General features: G+C 41.8%; 1 protein-coding gene across 1 annotated transcript in view; it reads left to right on the forward strand.

The window, feature by feature from the left end:
• Positions 1-21,279, forward strand: part of SHC4 (SHC adaptor protein 4) — a 130,050-nt gene that overhangs the window by 26,976 nt on the left and 81,795 nt on the right. The gene's annotated exons all lie outside the window — the stretch shown is intronic.

Genomic DNA, 21,279 nt, shown 5'->3' on the forward strand with positions numbered 1-21,279 from the left:
TGGATTACAGGATTTACATGAAATGGATCGTGCTGTATGGAAATTCATAACCTCTGTTGAATTAGACATGTGCACTGGGAAATGCGCATCAGGCATTATGGACCTATTTTCATTACCCTCACAGAGATCATTTTAATTACAACCATAATAAGGGGACAAGGTGTACATACTGTACGGTGAAAGCCAGAAATGTGACCAGTTCCAATCTGAAAAGTGGCTGAGGGATGCTGCCAAGGCCAGATGTAAGAGTGTAAAAGGTACCTTGGCCAGTGAGGTGACAAAAAAGAGAATTCTTCCGAATGTGTGACCTGCAGACCTGTACTTAACACTAACCTCGACCTTTCCTGTACTTAATACTAACCTCCCCTCACCTCCATCAAACACTAACCTCCCTTCACCTACATCAAACACTCACCTCCCCCTCTTCCCTACATAACAATAACCTTCCTTCCTCTCCTTATTCCATCATGTCCAACAAAGCGGCATGACACGAGAAATGACCAGCAAGCCATTTTGCACATTGGCCAACCAATGTCAGACTTTGGCCATTGATGTTGCAACTAAACCTGCCAGTTTGAGAAATGTACAGCCAGTTCATATCTCCTCTTCACATACTCTATCTATCCTTATTGCCCCTTTAATTAATTTGTACACGCACTCTCAGGAAATGTATATTTGAATTTGGATTTCAATACCATGCATTTATGCTGATGATGCAAAACTCAGACCTATATAGTTCTCTACTGCTGTTCCTGCTGTATCCCATTCCATGATCTATCGCTTACCTAAAACTTAATTTGAGTAAAAAAGAACAGATAATTTTACTACCATCTATAACCACTTTTCTGCCTGGTGTAAAAATGAATATCAGTAACACCCCTGTAATGTTAGTTTCCTAAACTTAGGGGTAATATCTGACTTCTTTGTCCCATGTATTCCACACATTCACTCTCTTAACTACCTCCTATCAGAGCCAGCTTGAAAACATATCTTACAGCTGACCATTACTAAAATGCTACAGCATGCCCTAAAAATATCCGGCCTTGACTACTGCAACACCCTGCTTTCCTTCCAGTCTAAGGGCATATTTCCACTAGTTCTGGATCATTTCTGCATTCATTTTTCTGCATCCAGATTTCTGGATGTGGCTATTTAGGGCCTGTTTCCACTACACGTGGATTCTGGAAGCAGAAAAACTGACTCCAATGAATGCCTATGGACTTGTTTCCATTAAATGCGATTTTTCTGATGCAGATTTCTGCATCATGCATCTGTTTTCCAATGCAATAAAAAGGTTAGTGGAAACAGACCCATAGGCATTCATTGGAGTCAGTTTTTCTGCATTCAGAATACACATGTACAGGTAGTCCCCGACTTACGAATGCCCTACTTACGAACGACCCGCCACGAACGGTATGGATTCTCTGTTTCCATGGGAACAAGTTAAAACATTTTTTTTTCAAATTAGACGTTTTTTGAAAAAAATCAATTTTAAAAAATCAAAGAAAAAATGGCTTTCAAGCTTTTATAAACAGGTACAAAAGGCAGAGGTGACTCAGATGGGGACACTGGAGGCACAGGGGGGCACAGAGGAGGTACAGGGGACAGAGATGGCAAAATGTTCCGACTTAAGAACAGATTCAGATTAAGAACGAACCTACAGTCCCTATCTCGTTCGTTAACCGGGGACTACCTGTAGTGGAAACAGGTCATAAATTGTACCAGGCCGCTCAATTCCTCCAACTCTCTTCTCATTCCTCAACTCTAGCTCCTCTCTAAAAGCTCTTCTTTGGCTGACAATTAACCAAAGGATCAACATCAGTCTCCTAACTCTGATCCACAAAACCCTTTTACATCTCCTCCCTAGTTTCCAAATATTACACGCCAGCTGCATTTTCTGCTCTGTTGTACACAAACTTCTTCTGTACTCCACTAGAATCCCCTCCTCATATTTTTGTATACAATACTCATGAGCCTCTCCCCTCCTCTAGAAATCCCTTTTTTAAAAACACGTTTGGAATTCTGCAAATTTTGGAACCATTAAGTGTACTCTTAAAACTTGCTTTTTTCAGACCAGCATAAGATCTAACCTAAGCCATTCAGCCACTCACCAAAACTGTTTCTTGCAAAATATGATTTAAAATACACTGTGACAAGACATACACTAACTATATATTAACCCCATTGAGCTATCAAGGGTTTCCAGGGTTCTCAGGGTCTTGTAATTTGCTGTACATTTTGGTTATCATAATTTATTAGTCACTGACAGCATCTCTATACTTATGTACCAATGTCTGTATTTTTATGTACCCATAAAAGATACATACAAGCACTGCCAAAGCAAGAAATGGAGAACATGAAAATGCCTTAGTCCTGGGGTGTGGGGTGTGATCTATATATACTAATTCAGCATGGACCCGTAAGCTAAAAGTTCACCATGACAACCTGACAACTGTCATGTTTTATATTACAAGGGTTTTGACCAGTATTATTTCAAACGCATCTCTTATATTAAAGGACCACTATCGCGATTCTGTCAGATTTTAACTGCCTTCTTTTTTTGCGATAGTGGTCCTTTAAGAAGGTTGGAAATGTACAAGGACATGGAAGCACCTGTGAGCGGCGACTTAGTGTGCACAGTGCAGTTGTGGGTGGTGTCTTAGTGTAGGAAGCAACTAAGTGTGGCAGTTGTGGTGTGTGTGTGCACAACTGCAGGTTCGTCTATTTACACTTAAAGCGGAACTGAAATAAAAATAAAAACATAGTGTTTCACTTACCTGGGGCTTCTGCCAGTCCCTTGCAGCCTTCCTGTCCCATGCCGGTCCTCCACAAATCTCCGTTCTCCTGCTGCCAGCTACTTTTGGTATCGTCAACGCTGCAACTGCACCTGAGCGCCCCGGGCCACGTATAGCTTTCTTCGCATTCCCGCCCGCAATTGCGTCCTGAAGTCCTAGCAGAGGGTGAGATATAGACACCTTACAGGAGAAGAGTGCACTGTACACCCCACCACAGTACACAAAACAGTAGCGCTGGAATACTCAGTACTATCACTTCTGTGTCTTATTTGATTTGAGTTTTGGGTTATATTCTTGCACCTAACCTTAATCTAACCTTTTACCTAAACTTAGCCTCCAACTGCACTCTGTAATCAGATCCCAGTCTACTGGTAATGTTAGTCTTAATGTATCTTGAAACCTAATTGCCAAAAAGCCTACTGTTAGTGCCCGTTTCCACTAGACCGAATCTGCGTGTGCTTCCTGCATGCAGATTCACATAGACAATACAAGTGGATGGGACTGTTTCCACTTGTCAGGATTTCTGAGCGTTTTTCTGTGCGTTTTTCTGTGCGTTTTTCTGTGCAGAAAAAAATCTGCATGGTAGACCCCGCAGAATTCGCATACCGCATACCGCTATGCGATTCGCATACAATGTATTTAATAGGGAATTCGCATGCGGTTTCGGTATGCGAATTTCCATGCGATTTCGCATGGAATCAATGGAAAGGCACACAGGCACTGCCATGGTTAAATTCGCATACATCGTCATCCATGCGAATTCGCATGCGAATTTGCATGAAAATTTGCATACACCCGCATGCGAAATTTGCATCCACATGCGAATTTTTCCCGCGGCCATTCCCACCGCACAAGTGGAATGTTTCGATCAGTGTGACTGAATATGCCATAATGTCCCAGCAGGTTAGATCAATCAAAATTTAATTGATTTTCAATGAATATTGATTTCAATTATCGATCTGACCATACGGAAGATACCGACTGGATGATATGGTAGCGGCAGTATTGAAGGCCCATAGCGCAGCACTGCTGAAATAATTATGGGCACAGTGCGGAAGGAATAGATCACTCTCTGATTAGATTCAGATCAGTGAGGAGTCTATCTTTTTGCCACATCAAGTGACAATCTATTAATGTATGGGCACCTTATTCCTCCCGAATCATACAGAGGGTAGAACCACCGCTGGGCATGCCAAGTCTGTTTGTCTTGACTACGTAAGCACGTTTATCTAAAATGGACTTTAACCTCCTTGGCGGTAACCCCGAACGTAGTTCGGGGTAAGCCGCCGGAGGGTGCCGCTCAGGCCCTGCTGGGCCGATTTGTTTAATTTTTTTTTTGCTGGACGCAGCTAGCACTTTGCTAGCTGCGCCAGCACACTTATCGCCGCCGCCCCGCGCACGATCGCCGCTATCCGTCGCGCCGCACGCCCCCCCCCCCAGACCCCATGCGCTGCCTGGCCAATCAGTGCCAGGCAGCGCCGAGGGGTGGCCCGGGACTCCCAATGACGTCCCATGGCGACGGGGGAAGCCCTCCAGGAAATCCCGTTCTTTGAATGGGATTTCCTGATCGGAGATCGCCGAAGGCGATCGAAGAGGGCGGGGGGATGCCGCTGAGCAGCGGCTATCATGTAGCGAGCCCTGGGCTCGCTACATGATATAGGGGAAAAAAAATTAAAAAAAACTGCTGCGCTCCCTCCTGGCAGATTTTTTCATACCGCCAGGAGGGTTAATGTCCATCGACTAATTTTTGTTTATAAAAACTGCCGGTTAGATCGTTGAGATATCACTGATCACAACAAAAGCTGGCATAAAGGCATATATCCTGCTAATGATGCTCCTTGCCTCACAGCAGTCTATGTATCTCCTTTTGATGTGAGACGTACAGTATATAAGCTGTGTTTTCTTAAAGAAAACCTGAACTGAAAATTAAAAGTCAAAATAAGCACACACTAGTCATACTTACCTTCCATGTAGTCTACTCCTCAGTGTCTTTCTCCTGTCCCGCGTCCTGTTTGTTCACTGTGATCAAGGGAATTTTTCGTCCTCCATTTTGAAAATGGCCTTTACTCATAACAGCTTTCTGGTCAGCACACAGTTAAACTGTAACAACGCCCACTTGAGCCAAAGGGAAACATGGACATTACCTGGTACATCAGTTTTCCTCTCAGCTGTAACTGACCGCAACTGATAATTTACTGACAGCAACTGATATATTTCAGATCTGACAAAATGTTGTCAGAACTGGAAGGGATTATTGCCAGAAGAAAATGGTGAGCTTCTGAGAGGAACTGATGGTGAGGTAACTATGTAATGTTCATTTGAAGTTACCTCGTGTTTATTTTAAATATTTTTACTCAGTACAGGTTCTCTTTAAGGTGGGTACACACCTTTGATGGATATCACCCTTCGGTTATTAGGACCTGATCCCCTTGGGCGACATCACTGGGCCAGGCTGCAAACACCTGTGTCCGCTGTGTAGCTGATGACGCGCTGTGTTGCTATGTGGGGGGGGATGATGAGTGAAAGCAGCGCAAACAATGGGATCGGAGGGGGTAGCGGCGTCACTGGGGTTGAGTAGATCTGCCCTGGCAGATTGCTCGTGGGGCAGGAGTTGCCTGCTGCTATACACACGCCTTATTGTTGTCTGAGGCGGTCATTATCGGCGGCCTCAGCTGATTAAAGTCGGGTGTGTGTACAGGCTTAACATGTTGTCCGCATACAGGAAGTGAGTCTGAAGAAGACATATCAGCCAAAGCTTACTCATTTTCTTTTAAATTAGCCAATAAATGGTATCATCCTGATTCAAAATGTCTTGCCTACACAGCAATAACTGCATTCACGCACTCAACACCAACCAGTAGATATTTCAAAAGTTTAGGCTTAGGAAAAATGCACTCAATAAACATGTTTGTTAATCCAAGTCTAAAAATATGATTCGTAAGAACACAAAGTAAATATAGATTAAAATGACCACAATATCATAAACCTACATTCTTACGTCAAACAGCACAAGAATGCACACTAAAGCAACTCTGTGGTAAATCAGTGGCTATCCAGACTTTGCAAAAGCACAAATCCTTCTAAATGTAATTATTTTCAAATTGTTAAAAGAAGTCACCATGTTAATCCAATTCTATTACTTTAAATCCACCAAACGTCAGAAGGTGATTAATAGTTTAAGCCACACAGACTAAGAATATAATAATGTAACAATTTTGGATCATTTACCTTATAAAATTAGATCATGCCGCAAGTAGTTTAATCATCCTCCCAGGTAATGGGCATATTAAAGCCAGTTCCAATTGTTAGTGCGGTGAGGAAGCAGAAACAGGCAGCAGTTAGCAGAAGAAATAGGCCATTGGCAACTTCTATGGGTTCCCCTATAAACCTTGATGCACCCACAACTACCCCATAGGAAATTAGGAGGTAATTATTATTATTATAAGGAGGTAAAAGAGACCAAAAAGCCTCTTTATGAAAAGCAATGCTGAATATAATTTTGTCTTCTTAAAACAGACGGCATTTGCGATAATTCAGCTTTAAGTAAACAACTGTTTCCCATAATGCATCACTCCCGAATATGCAAATCATCTCTTTATGCCCATTAAAGCCAGGCACACATCCTAAACTGCTGGTGTATAGTCTGTCTATTGCTTGTAAACTTCACAGAGCCATGTCAATCCAACATGAAAACAGGTTATATGCATGTTGGATTTATGAAAGCTAGGCACACATCCAAAACCCAAAAAGTGTCCTGTGCTACAGCGAGTTTAGACCCATTCTTTAAATTGCAAATTCCAATATGCAAAGGAATAGTGCAGCTCCAATGACTGTGGATCAGCAAGGAGAAACTGTGAGAAAGATGTAGAAGTACTTTATTGTGCATCAAACTTTTTAATAAGATCATGCGTCATGACACAATCGGCACACTGACTGCAGGATCACGTCCCCAGCTGGTCTCTTTTCCATATCAAGGTTCTCCACCATCACATCCACACTGCTGCCGATGGCTTGTCAGAGGAAAGATTGTAATTTGGTACCAGAAAGGGAGATCCTGGGCTATTGCTACATGTCTTATTGAATCATTTATCCTGTAAGTGAAATTATTAAAAGTTTGATGCACAATAGAGCGCTCCTTCCTCTTTCTCACACATCCAGAACAGCTGGTGTTTAGTGAGCCTATAGCTTTACAACATTTTACAGAGCCATGTCAATCCAACATGCATACAGGCTGTATGCATGTTACATAGTTATTTGGGTTGAAAAAAGACATACGTCCATCGAGTTCAACCAGAAAATATAGTACATCACCAGCCTGCTCCCTCACATATCCCTGTTAATCCAGAGGAAGGCGAAAAAACCCTTACAAGGCATGGTCCAGTTAGCCCCAAAAGGGAAAAACTCCTTCCCGACTCCAGATCAGATAAAATCCCTGGATCAACACCACTGGGCATTACCTAATAATTATAGCCATTGATGTCTTTCAATGCAAGGAAAGCATCTAAGCCCCCTTTAAATGCAGATATAGAATTTGCCATAACTACTTCCTGCGGAAATGCATTCCACATCTTAATCACTCTTACTGTAAAAAATCCTTTCCTAAATAAATGTCTAAAACGTTTTTCCTCCATGCGCAGATCATGTCCTCTAGTCCTTTGAGAAGGCCTATGGACAAAAAGGTCATCCGCCAAGCTTTTATATTGCCCTCTGATGTATTTATACATGTTAATTAGATCCCCTCTAAGGCGTCTTTTCTTCAGACTAAATAAACCCAGTTTATCTAACCTTTCTTGGTAAGTGAGACCTTCCATCCCTCATATCAATTTTGTTGCTCGTCTCTGCACCTGCTCTAAAACTGCAATATCTTTTTTGTTTTGTGATGCCCAGAACTGAATTCCATATTCCAGATGTGGCCTTACTAGAGAGTTAAACAGGGGCAATATTATGCTAGCATCTCAAGTTTTTATTTCCCTTTTAATGCATCCCAAAATTTTGTTAGCTTTAGCTACAGCGGCTTGGCATTGAATACGATTATTTAACTTGTTGTCGATGAGTACTCCTAAGTCCTTCTCCAAGATGGATGTCCCCATCTGTATCCCGTTTATTTTGTATGGTGCTAGACCATTGGTATGAGCAAAATGCATGACTTTAAATTTTTAAACAACAAATTTCATCTGCCATTTATGTGCCCATATAGTATCCAGATTCTGTTGCAATACAGTGGGTTGCGAAAGTTTGGGCAACCTTGTTAATTGTCATGATTTTGCTGTATAAATTGTTGGTTGCTACAATAAAAAATGTCAGTTAAGTATATCATATAGGAGACAATCACAGTGATATTTGAGAAGTGAAATGAAGTTTATTGGATTTACAGAAAGTGTGCAATAATTGTTTAAACAAAATTAGGCAGGTGCATAGATTTGGGCACCACAAAAAAGAAATGAAATCAATATTAAGTAGATCCTCCTTTTGTAGAAATTACAGCATCTAAACACTTCCTGTAAGTTCAAATGAGTTTGGATTCTGATTGAAGGTATTTTGAACCATTCCTCTTTACAAAACATTTCTAGTTCATTCAGGTTTGATGGCTTTCAAGCATGGACAGCTCTCTTTAACTCACACCACAGATTTTCAATTATATTCAGGTCTGGAGACTGAGATGGTCATTCCAGAATGTTGTACTTGTTCCTTTGCATGAATGCCTTAGTGGATTTTGAGCAGTGTTTAGGGTCATTGTCTTGGTGAAAGATCCAGTCCCGATGCAGCTTCAGCTTTGTCACTGATTCCTGGACATTGGTCTCCAGAATCTGCTGATACTGAGTAGAATCTATGCGACCCTCAACTTTGACAAGATTCTCAGTCCCTGCACTGGCCCCACAGCGTGATGCAACCACCACCATATTTTACTGTAGGTAGCAGATGTTTTTCTTGGAATGCTGTGTTCTTTTTCCTCCATGCTTAACGCCCATTGTTATGCCCAAATAACTCAATTTTAGTTTCCAAAATGAAGCTGGTTGTCCAAATGTGCTTTAGACAATGTGGAAGACAAGGAAAGTCTGGCACTATGGTTTATTCGTGCAGCAGGTGACAAAAAAGTGATGTAACATACATTCAATTTGCAGCATGTGTGGCTGGATGAGCATAAAAAAACATCACAATGTGTTGCGCTGTACCTGGGTTTGGAGGAGGTAGCAGGTGTGGGCGCCAAGAAGGTGCACGGTCCTAGGACCGTGCACCTTCTTGGCGCCCACACCTGCTACCTCCTCCACACCCAGGTACAGCGCAACACATTGTGATGTTTTTTTATGCTCATCCAGCCACACATGCTGCAAATTGAATGTATGTTACATCACTTTTTTGTCACCTGCTGCACGAATAAACCATAGTGCCAGACTTTCCTTGTCTTCCACATTGCTTGCATCTACTATGCTATATGTCTTGAGCACATGGTTTACTGGGTGTTTTATGCCAGTTAATCACAACTTTTCCCGAGTGCCTGCCAGCTCTCCCACAACAAATGTGCTTTAGCATACCTCAAGCGGCTCTGTTTGGGCTGTGGGTGGAGAAAAGACTTCCTCTGCATCACTCTCGCATACAGCATCCCCTTGTGTAAAGTGTGCCGAATGGTTGAACGATGCACAGTGACTCCATCTGCAGCAAGATGATGTTGTAGGTCTTTGGTGCTGGTCTGTGGGTTGACTCTGACTGTTTTCACCAGTCTTTGCTTCTGTCTAGTCGAGATTTTTCTTGGTCTTCCACTTCAAGCCTTAACTTAAACTGAGCCTGTGGTCTTCCATTTCCTTAATATGTTCCTAACTATGGAAACAGCTTTCTGTATCCTTCCCCTAAATCATGATGGTGAACAATCTTTGTCTTCAGGTCATTTGAGAGTTGTTTTGAGACCCCCATGTTGCTACTCTTTAGAGAAAATTAAAAGAGGAGGGAAACTTACAATTGACCCCCTTAAATACTCTTTCTCATAATTGGATTCACTTGTGTATGTAGGTCAGGGGTCACTGAGCTTGCAAAGCCAATTTGAGTTCCAATAATTAGTTCTAAAGGTTTGGGAATCAATAAAATGACAACAGTGCCCAAATGTATGCACCAGCCTAATTTTATTTAAACAATTATTGCACACTTTCTGTAAATGCAAGAAACTTCATTTCACTTCTCAAATATCACTGTGTGTGTCTCCTATATGATATATTTAACTGACATTTTTTATCGTAACAAACAACGATTTATACAGGAAAATCATGACGATTAACAAGGTTGCCCAAACTTTCGCACCCCACTGTATGTCACTAGCTTCCTGAGAGTTGATGATTCTGCACAATTTTGTATTCTCTGCAAAAATAGCAACATTGCTTTCTACTGCATCTACTAGATCATGAAGAAATAAATTGAAGAGTACTGGACCCAGTACTGACCACTGTGGGACCCCACTGCTAACAGTTTGAGTAAGATCCATTGACCACAACTCTTTGTTTTCTGTCCAGTGACCAGTTCCCTATCCATGAACACAGACTCTTCCCCAGTCCTCGCATCCTTAACTTCTGCAGCAGACTTTTGTGGGGAACAGTGTCAAAGGCCTTTGCAAAGTCCAAGTATATCACATCTACAGCATTCCCAATATCCACATTAGTGTTCACTACCTCATAAAAGCTGAGCATGTTAGTCAAACAGGACCTGTCTTTAGTAAACCCATGCTGATGCTGAGAAATAAGCATGTTTGGATTGATGTGACTGTAATGTTGGATTGATGTGATTATAAAATTTATGAACTACTGTATATGCTCATTCTAGACCACCAGCTGGATGTGTGCCTTACTTTCAGGGGCATAAGAGATTATTTGCATATTCAGGAGTGATGCTTCATAGGAAACCACTGTAGCCCACATAACGTTAAATTATTGCAAATACCTTCTGCTTTAGAAAGGCAAAATTATGTTCAGTGCTACCTGTTCATGTGACTTTACAGACCCACAAGAAACATCGCGATTCTCATTACTTGAAATTTACATGTGATTTTCATGCTTTTAGTTAGGTAGCTGTCATTAATTCACCTGCTTTACAAGTCTGTGATGATTCTGGCAGTTTAGCAAGTCAGTGTGTGAGTTTGATTGCAGATGGCATCCTCGGCACCCCTGCAGAATTCTCTTGCACAGTTTGACAATTAATCTGAGCAAGCTCTGCAAGACGCATTCCTGCAGACATGCGGGAAGCTGCTTATGGGGTCCGCTCTAGGAGGCGGATGCTTGTGATCACTCGTTCCTCCGAAGCATTACGTCGCACACGCTGATTGCATTAGCTAATTGCTATGCATGAATGATGTGCAGGAAGTGGTTTCTGATTGGCTGCTGGGAGGTGTGGTCTGGTTTGCTTCCTGTGCTATATAAGCTGCTCTTAATTATTCAGTCACTGCCCGTGATAGTGTTAGTTACACTAGCTGCTGGGTGAGCTTGGATGAATATTGATCTCTGTTGTAACCTTTGCCTGGACTTGGATTATTCTTGTGGATTGCTGCCTGGACCGATATTGAATTGTTTCTGACCCTGTTCTTGCCTAGTCCCTATGTACTGTGATATCTCTGATCTTCTGTGTATGACCATGGAATGCTACTGGACGTGAGTTTGCTTTACAGATCTGTACCTAGCCTTATCTGATCCTGTGGCTAGTGATAGATTGGGGCATAAGTACTGAAGGAAGGCAGGAGATCTGCCAGGCCTTACAGTAGCAAAGCAACATGCCACACTGTTACACTGTATGGTACTGGTTACTAAGATGCCAAAAGTTGCACAATGTGGGACCCAAAGAAGCGAGCTCTGTCACTGCTGGAGCAATCAGAGCAGAAGTGGCACACAGCAGGCTACAGGAGGGAGAGCTAGAAACGAGAATCCCCTGAACCACACTTTGCAAAGGCTAAGGGGAAAGTGGCCATGGCTTGCATGCAGTCTCCTCCAGCCAGGCAACAGGTGCAATCACAGGCAATGTGGCTGCTATGGTGGCTCCTACACCACTGCATACAGCACTTGAGATGCCTGCTTAGTTGCCCTGTCATATATGGTACTTTCTGGATTGACTTGTTGATTATACCACTCTCAAGTGTTCATATATTTACACACACTCATGCAGCATGACCTTTACCTTGGCTACTGTATAAAAATGGGCGCACCCTGTGAGCAAAACTTCATAGGGTTTTTTTACTTGAAAATCAAAGCTCAGTAGTAACTTAGTACTGAAGATAAGCAAGGTACACATTGTACTACTCCTTTACAGAATAGTAAAGATTAAATTTAATGTTTAATGTTACAAGTTCTTTATTTTCTACCAGTGTCCATATTTGATGTATATCATTGTCAGTATCATTACCGTATGTACTTCTTGTTGTTTTCCTACTTTGTAAAGTGCCAAGAAATATGCTGGCACTTTATAAATTATTATTAATAATAATAATAATAGTGTAAACATTTAGGCTGCTTTCACAGTGGGACGTTACAGGCTGACGTTACAGCAGCCTGTAACGCAGCCCAACTCACAGTAATGAAAAATCAATGGGCTGTTCACAGTGCCCACGTTGTGTTACATTGTAACGCTGAACGTTATACGAAAGTGCAGCATGCCGTGCGTTCTACTAGACTGTGTACACATGCTCAGTAGTGGGTTTTTTTGTGCCGGAGAGGAGAAGCGGAGAGTCAGCTTTTGTACTTAGCCACATGGCTAGTTAATATTCACTGCACTGCAGTGTTTTCTTCCTGGATCAGTCGCTGATTGGCTGGCGGCACCACGTGATGCGGAGTGTTCCGATCACGTGGTCTCCGCAGCGCATAGGACAAAAAATGCGCACCAAGAGCTGCTTAATGCAGCTCTATGTAGCATCCTCCTCCAACACCACCAGGCGTTGCGTTAGGGGCACGTTATGCGACCTATAACATCCCGTAAAATGCAACGTCCTGGTGGGAAAGAGGCCTTACTGTAATGGAAATGTTTAAAAATAAAATGTTAATCAATCAAGGCTTGTCAGGTTATGGAGGTATTTGTGGGGGATGTAGCAGCAATGGAGGTTTCCATAGCTTTGTACTACATCAAGCAGCACAAAGCTAGCAACTGTATGCTGTCAAGCACTCTAGAACGTACCATTAAAATGAATAGATTTCTGCATTTTCAGCACTGTGATCCCCCAGTGGTCTATAAAATGTAATCAAGAATATGTGTCTCAGGCAGGGGCTTAGCAATAGGGGTTACCGAGGTTGCGACCGCATCAGGGCCCTTGGGCCAGAAGGGCCTTCCCTCAACTGCAGTATTAGCATTCTTTTGGTCCTGTGCTCATAATAATCACTTCTATAGATACTTTGAATAGTGGTAATCATTAACAAACTGTTCCCGATCCCCTTCTTGCACCTCTGACACTGTAGTTGCCATTGGCAGGTTTTGGTGCATCATATCAATTGTTATGTATAGAGTGCATGGGGGTCCCAATGTAAAACTTGCATCGGGGCCCATAGCTCCTTAGCTACGCCACTGGTCTCAGGTACTTCATGTGCCAACTCCAAATGCCACACATGAAATATTCATATGTAAAACCTTACCGAATAAAGAAAAAATAATAGATAACTTTAAAAAAAATCTATTTTTAATTCTGAAAATAAGTACATACACATTTAAAATTATAGTTGCAGCTTGCAAGCAAACGTAATGAAAACTGTATGCAACTCGGAACTGGGCCAATCAGAATCAGCAGGATGTGCATCTGACTTGCCAAATTCCAAGCTCCATAAAATCTGCATTAAATGTGCATATAAATTGGAACTATAAACATCTCATTGACCATACCTACTCACAAGCCTTGTTAGCAGACATACCAGTCAATAAAAAACAAGACTGCAACACTTAAACCTGAACCTGAGGTGAGAGGGATATGGAGGCTGTCCTGTTTATTTCCTTGTAGACAATGCCAGTCGCCTGACAGTCCTGCTGATATTCTGACATAATTAATGTCTGAGTCAAAACCCTGGAACAAGCACATGACTAATCCAGTAAGACCTGAGTCAGCTGAGTCAGAGTAGCTGATCTACATATGCTTGTTCAGGGTCTATGGCAGGAGGACAGCCAGGCAACTGGTATTGTTTAAAAGGAAATAAATATGGCAGTATCCACATTGCTTTCGCCTTGGGTTCCCTTTAACAAAACTGGTGCAGCAGCAGTATTTCTTTAGCTGTAAACTGCAACCAGGAGTGCTGTGTGGGAGATGTAATGGTATATTGGTATTTGTCTATAGACAATAAGCCTGCTTTGATTATAAAGAGAACCGTACTACAACAGTGCCTTCATTATACTGCACATTTTTAAATAACAAGGAATAAAAAGCTCCCCATTCTGTTTCTAGGCACAAAGCTTGATCTGTAAATAAAAGATAACGCTGGGTAGCTTTTTCTTCTGAGTAATTCTGATATTGATTTTCTCATCTCAGTTTAGAGTAGCTTCCCACGCACAGGCCACAGAGGCAAGTGAACACTTACTCATCATCATATGATCTCAGTGCATGACTCACCTACTCCACTGAATATTTCATTTTATCAATGACAGAGGAGAGGTGCTGGCTAAGAGCATCAATGCAGCAACGTACCGAGAATTCATAATGAAGAGCTCTGCTGCTGTAATGAGCAGTGTGGTGCTGCTGTACAACTACAACTCCCAGAATATACCACACTGCAAAGAGAATATAGCTGCAGCCTCTGTGACTGCCAATACAAAACACAGATGTGTGCAGAATCTGATCCACAGCTGCTTGTGATGCCCAACATTCACTGGGAAATCAGGCTGCTTATACAGACACCTTCATCTTATAGGTTCTGCATGATTGATGTACATTTTGCGCTTAATAAATGTTTTCTAGTGACTCGTAGCCTCCTCTAAGCCATAACGTGCATTTTCCTAATTCAGATTGCCAGATGCATATGTGAAAGGCACAAACAGTTTCAAATACAGTGGTAATTCCAATAGTAAAATATTGGTAAATTTCCTGATATTTCACTACAGCTAAGCCTAACCCTGATCTCACACAGAACCCTCCAATGCTTAACCATAACCATCTCCTCTGCTGATACCTAACCATAACCACCCCCCACTAATACCTAACTCCAACCACCCCCCTGCTGATACCTAACCATAACCATCCCCTCTGCAGATACCTAACTCCAACCACCCCCCTGCTGATGCCTAACCATAACCATCCCCTCTGCTGATACCTAACTCCAACCACCCCCCTGCTGATGCCTAACCATAACCATCCCCTCTGCTGATACCATAACCACCCCCCACTGATACCTAACTCCAACCACCCCCCTGCTGATACCTAACCATAACCATCCCCTCTGCTGATACCTAACTCCAACCACCCCCCTGCTGATACCTAACCATAACCATCCCCTCTGCTGATACCTAACTCCAACCACCCCCCTGCTGATGCCTAACCATAACCATCCCCTCTGCTGATACCATAACCACCCCCCACTGATACCTAACTCCAACCACCCCCCTGCTGATGCCTAACCATAACCATCCCCTCTGCTGATACCATAACCACCCCCCACTGATACCTAACTCCAACCACCCCCCTGCTGATACCTAATCATAACCATGCCTTCTGCTGATACCTAACTCCAACTACCCCCCTGCTGATGCCTAACCATAACCATCCCGTCTGCTGATACCTAACCATAACCACCCCCCAGCATCCCCCCCCCCCCACCCCGGCGGATGTCTAACCTTAAAAACTTTTTTCCTGACGCCTAACTTCAAAACTCCCCTTCCTGATGCCTAACCTTAACCCCCCCCCCCCCCGCTTTCTGCCACCCCCCTGCTGATGCCTATCCATAACCATCCCCTCTGCTGATACCTAACTATAACCACCCCCCAGCCCCCCCCCCCTCCCCGGCGGATGTCTAACCTTAAAAACTTTCTTCCTGACGCCTAACTTCAAAACTCTCCTTCCTGATTCCTAACCTTAACCCCCCCCCCCCCCGCTTCCTGCCACCCCCCTGCTGATGCCTATCCATAACCATCCCCTCTGCTGATACCTAACTATATCCATCCCCCAGCACCCCCCCCCCCCCCCCCCCCGGCGGATGTCTAACCTTAAACACTTTCTTCCTGACGCCTAACTTCAAAACTCTCCTTCCTGATGCCTAACCTTAAACCCCTCCGCTTCCTGACGCCTAACCGTTACCCCCCACCCCCTGCCTCAAATCCACCGCACAAGATGAACAGTACCAGAATGCAGGCTGCCTATAGCGGCGTGGAATTTTGGGAAAAGCCATAGGCACCCATACAAATATAGTTTATAGATGTACCTTTGGGCACCCAAATTTCCTGTTTGCTGCTAGAGTCCTTGTGAAACCCTTCTCCCTCCTTGGCTTCTATGACACCCTACTCTCTGGTTTGTCACTTACTAGACTTTCACTCATGTGATATAACTTGTATGCTGCTGCAGAACTGTGCAATGTATCAAATGAAGAGCTATCAGTATTGGTGATGTTACTCAAACTACACATCAATTGTATGTAACAATACTTTAGAAAGCAGAATTTTACCTTCTTAAAACAGAAGGTATTTGCTATTATTAAGGTTGGAGTAAGCATTTTAGGTGTCCCACAGTGCGTCACTGATGAATATGCAAATCATCCCTTTGTTGTCCCTGATAGCTAAACACACCTCCAGAACAGCTGGACTGCAATGATATGTCAGCTTATTAATATTACAGAGCCAAACTAATCCAACATGCATACAGACTGTTTCAGATTGGTTGATATTCATCAGTGCATGGCATGGATTAATATGACTCTATGGGGGTAGGACTTGAAACACCCAGAGTTATAGATTACCCAGCAAGCTCATGGTGAACCAGAACTCCTAGGAGTAGCGGTACTTATGTCACTGGTTGTCCATATTGTACAGTATGTTGAACTGCTCATGTATCTATGCCTCCAATTGTTGTATGTTTTGCACATTGTACAGCGCTACAGAATATGTTGGCGCTCTATAAATAATTATTAATTATTTAGCGCCAACCTCTTATACAGTGCTGTACAGAGTATATTGTCTGAGTATATTGTGTTGTCACTGACTGTCCCTCAGAGAGGCTCACACCGGAGTGCCCAGAGGACACCCACACAGACACAAGAACATACAAACTCCTTGCAGATAGTGCCCTGGCTGGTATTTAAACAGGGAATCCAGAGCTGCAAGGCGAGAGTGCTAACCACTACGCCATCTTGTTGCCCATTTTACTATTGTATTTACTATTTTACTGCTCATTTGTCATTTTTTACTAAAACCAGACTTTTTTTATATTGTATGGACTTTGATGTGTTGAACCGCCTAAATAATTTTTATGTAAAATCTGGGGGAAAAAAATCCAACAGAATTTACACATCTGCTGTATGCAGCAACTACATGTAATACAAATTCAGTTGCAGAGATCTTTCCATAGCAAAATCTCTAGATCAACTCCAATGGGAATTATCTAGTAAATATAGCCATGGATCTCTTTCAATGCAAGGAAAGCATCTAAATAAATAAAAAATACCAAGAGCTGTTCACATCTGTTTTTTTAAGTAACCATCTACTATACATATGTCCTGAATGAGAACTGAGATGAGTTCTGATTTTACAGGTTAGCTAAAAGTATGAAAATAGGTATACAATATACTAAATAAAGAATGCTGTTAACAATTTGTTGTGATTTGCTATATGTGTAGTGTTAACATCTACCTGTTTATAAATACGGTAGTTTGAATGAGTTTTGTAAGTAGACTCTGTTTCTTAATAGGAAAAAAAAATCAGTTGTGTACATGCACATTTGTACAGTCGCTAATCCATGTTGTTAATAAGACAGAATATTGCAGGTAGCCATTTGTAGAACAAGCCAGCATGGACAACAACAAAAAGACTAGAAGAGATTCTGATATGCAATTCAGAGTAAATAATGTAACATCATATCTATAGACTGTCGGGAGTTGTTTGCTTTGTCACGTAACAATTTTTTATAAATTAAAGTAGGTATTTTATGATCTCCAACAATTTCTAGCCTGAAGATGACTTAATAAATCAGGCCCAATATTCAGTTTGAAATTCCTCTTTCTTTTAGCCTACTATATTAGGTCTATGGGTACACAAAAACTGTATTTAGTACTGTAACATTATTTCTCAGTTGGCAAATTTGATTTTGCATGTGGGCAGGAGGGTTCATAATAAATCTTTTGTCTTGTGTTTTTAATCTTTAGGATCAAACATTTACAAAACAGCTGATTAGGAGCCATGGCTTTGATGATTTTCCTCCACACTAAAATGGGCAGGGGAGAAACAAAACACATGCACAAAACATAATAGAAAAAAAATGCTTACATGGGGAAAAAATCAGATATTTGCAAGTCAAAGCAGCTCTTTGTAATGGCAGGTTCTTTAGTAAATATCACAATTTAATCATTTATTTATTGTATTTATAAAGCGCCAACATATTGCGCAGCGCTGGACATTAGTTTAGGTTACAGACAATATTTAGGGGTGACATACAGCAATAAGACAATACAGGAATACATGCAAACCAGATCACGCAGCACAGTATGAGTACAAAGTAATGCTTAGTCAGTCGCTGGATGGGAGCATGGAGATTAGGCAAATTGAGTGTACTCAAGAGTTCACTCAAATCCATAGCATGGGTGTTAGATAATGGAGGTTCGTGAACAGGTAGGAGACACAAGGAGGAGGACCCTGGCTTTACAATCTAGAGGGAGAGGTAGGGACACGAAAAAGGTAGGGGACCAGAGTTCAGCTGCGGGTTTAGAGCACCAGTGAGGGGGCATAGGCCAGAGTGAAAAGGTGCGTGAAGGCCTTCTTGAAGATGTTGAAGGAAAGGATAACTCTAATGTGGAAGGTAGGGAGTTTCATAGTGTTGGAGCAGCTCTTGAGAAGTCCTGGAGGCATACATGGGACTGGGTGATGCGGGGGGCGGACAGGCGAAGTTAATTGGAGGAGCGCAGTGAGCGGCTAGGTGTGTACCTCTGAGTAAGATCGGAAATGTAGGTTGGGCAGGTTTTGTGGACAGATTTGTAGGCCAGATACAGATTTAAACTTACAAAAACAAATTTATCGTTGTTAATAGAGAATAAGCCTATTGAGAATGCTTGAAAAGCACACATGTGATTTCTTTGGGTTGTGGAGACATGGATTGAACAAAATAATCAAAAACAAAATAATTCAATTTTTTTTCATAAACTAATTTGAGTTTATCTCCTGTATCATATGATAGTAATTTTAGCTCTGATTACTAGAGTTCAAAATATAAGTGGAAATGTTTTATCCACCTTATTTTAGTGACTGTACAAAATGTTCACGGGTTTTGTTGATTGCAGAGTGGCATAAGCAATAAGACTTCATAATAAATAGCATTACTCATTTCTATGCACCACTTTGTTGACTACCGCCCACTCCCCAAATTTACTTCCATCCTTTAGCCGTGGCATTTTCGCTAATAGTAAAAGGAATTTTATTTCTGTGTAGTTTATTTGGGCTATTAAGGGTTGTATAATGAACAGCCTCAAATGCATTAGTACTAAATGGCAAGGGCATTAAAAAAAAAAGTTGAACCAGTGGCCTTAAACTGCCCAAACACTGTGTTCAGTGTGGTCCTATGGAGAAAGGAGGGCGGGAAACAAATGCTTGATTGTCATTTGTAATTTAGTGAGTCATCATGACAGATCACTGAACAGCATAGTGGGATGAATCTGTAGTGATGAAAAATCTGACGTGCATTTATATAGCACTGACATTCTTTTATATATAGTGTATATAGTAAGCTTGCAAGGGCAGGGCTCACTCACTCTTTTGTGTCTTGGAATTTGTTATTTATTTTGTGTCTTGCAATTTGTTATACATTTTATTCATCATGTTACTTTTGTCACTGTAATTACCTATTCTGTATTTTTTACCAATTCTGTATTTTGTATATTGGTGTACATTATTGTTTGTATTATTTGTAGCCCGTGTTTGTTTCTTACTTTGTACAGCGCCACGGAATATGTTGGTGTTTTATTATTATTATTATTATTAATAATAAAAATATAGTCATGTCACAAAAGCTAATAATAATAATAATTATAAAAATATAGTCATGTCACAAATGCATTCTTGAATGCAGCCATAGTCATGCCTCCTACCTGTCCATGTGACTTAACACCAGCCTTTGCATTGGAGCAGAGGGTGTTTTATAGTGCCTGAGTAGAAGATAGGCATGGACAGACCATTTTAGGCATGGACAGACCATTTTATTATCCTCTGACTACAAAGCAGCCTCTATTCCAATGAGGCTGACGTATACCGGGGTACGTAAATCCAAAGCATGTTCATGCACAGTATATGCCCTATAGGCACCTCCTACATGAAATTGGCATGGGGCATCATGTGACGAGGATCCAGGAGACTCAGCAGAGGAACAATGCATCTGCAGGAATTTAGGAAGATAAACCACACTGCTGCCAGCTCTACATGGGATGGCAGACTATATGGGGAATTATAACAGGAACACCATGACAAAGGGAGAACTATAACCAGACACTCTTATAGAAAGAGCTGTATAATAGGGACACTATAACAGAGGGAGAACTATCACCAGGCTCTGTAATAGAGGGAGCTCAATAATAGGGACAATATAACAGAGCTTACACTATAACAGAAGGAGAACTATAACCAGGTAATGTAATAAAGGGATCTCTATAACTGAGTACTATAATTAGGTGAACTATAACAGCAGGGACATGATAACAGCTGTACTACAAGGAAGGGAAGACTATACTGAGGACACTCTTGGGGTATTTTAATTGTGGGAAACTAATTTGATTGGTTTTTGCTGCATAATATCTACAAGTATTTTAATTATTTATTCATTTGGACTCTAGTGGAGGACCAATCACATGGGGAACAATTTGAATACGAAAGTATAATTCCATTTTAATGATGTGAGATGTGCTTCTTATGGTGATTTTCAGTTGTAATTGGAAACAAATCTGCCAAATTATCTTGCCAGCACTTCCCACTAATGTAGGATCCATGTATAAAGTATCTGTGAAAACAAGGGTGTGCAGGTAAGGAAAGGGTGGGGTGCTTTGTACAAGGGTGGGATAGTAGAGTGGCTGGATGGTGTAATGGTTAAGGGCTCTGCCTCTGACACAGGAGATCAGGGTTCGAATCTCAGCTCTGCCTGTTCAGTAAGCCAGCACCTATTCAGTAGGAGACCTTTGGCAAGTCTCCCTAGCACTGCTACTGCCTATAGAGCGCGTCCTAGTGGCTGCTGCTCTGGCGTTTTGAGTCCGCCAGGAGAAAAGCGCGATATAAATGTTATTTGTCTTGTCTTGTCTAGTACAGCTATGAAAAGCAAATGCTGCATAGAACCCGAGAAGAGAACATATTATTCCATTGATTAGTTGGG

This window comes from Hyperolius riggenbachi, chromosome 3, assembly GCF_040937935.1.
Source record: "Hyperolius riggenbachi isolate aHypRig1 chromosome 3, aHypRig1.pri, whole genome shotgun sequence".
NCBI classification, from domain to species: Eukaryota; Metazoa; Chordata; class Amphibia; order Anura; family Hyperoliidae; genus Hyperolius; species Hyperolius riggenbachi.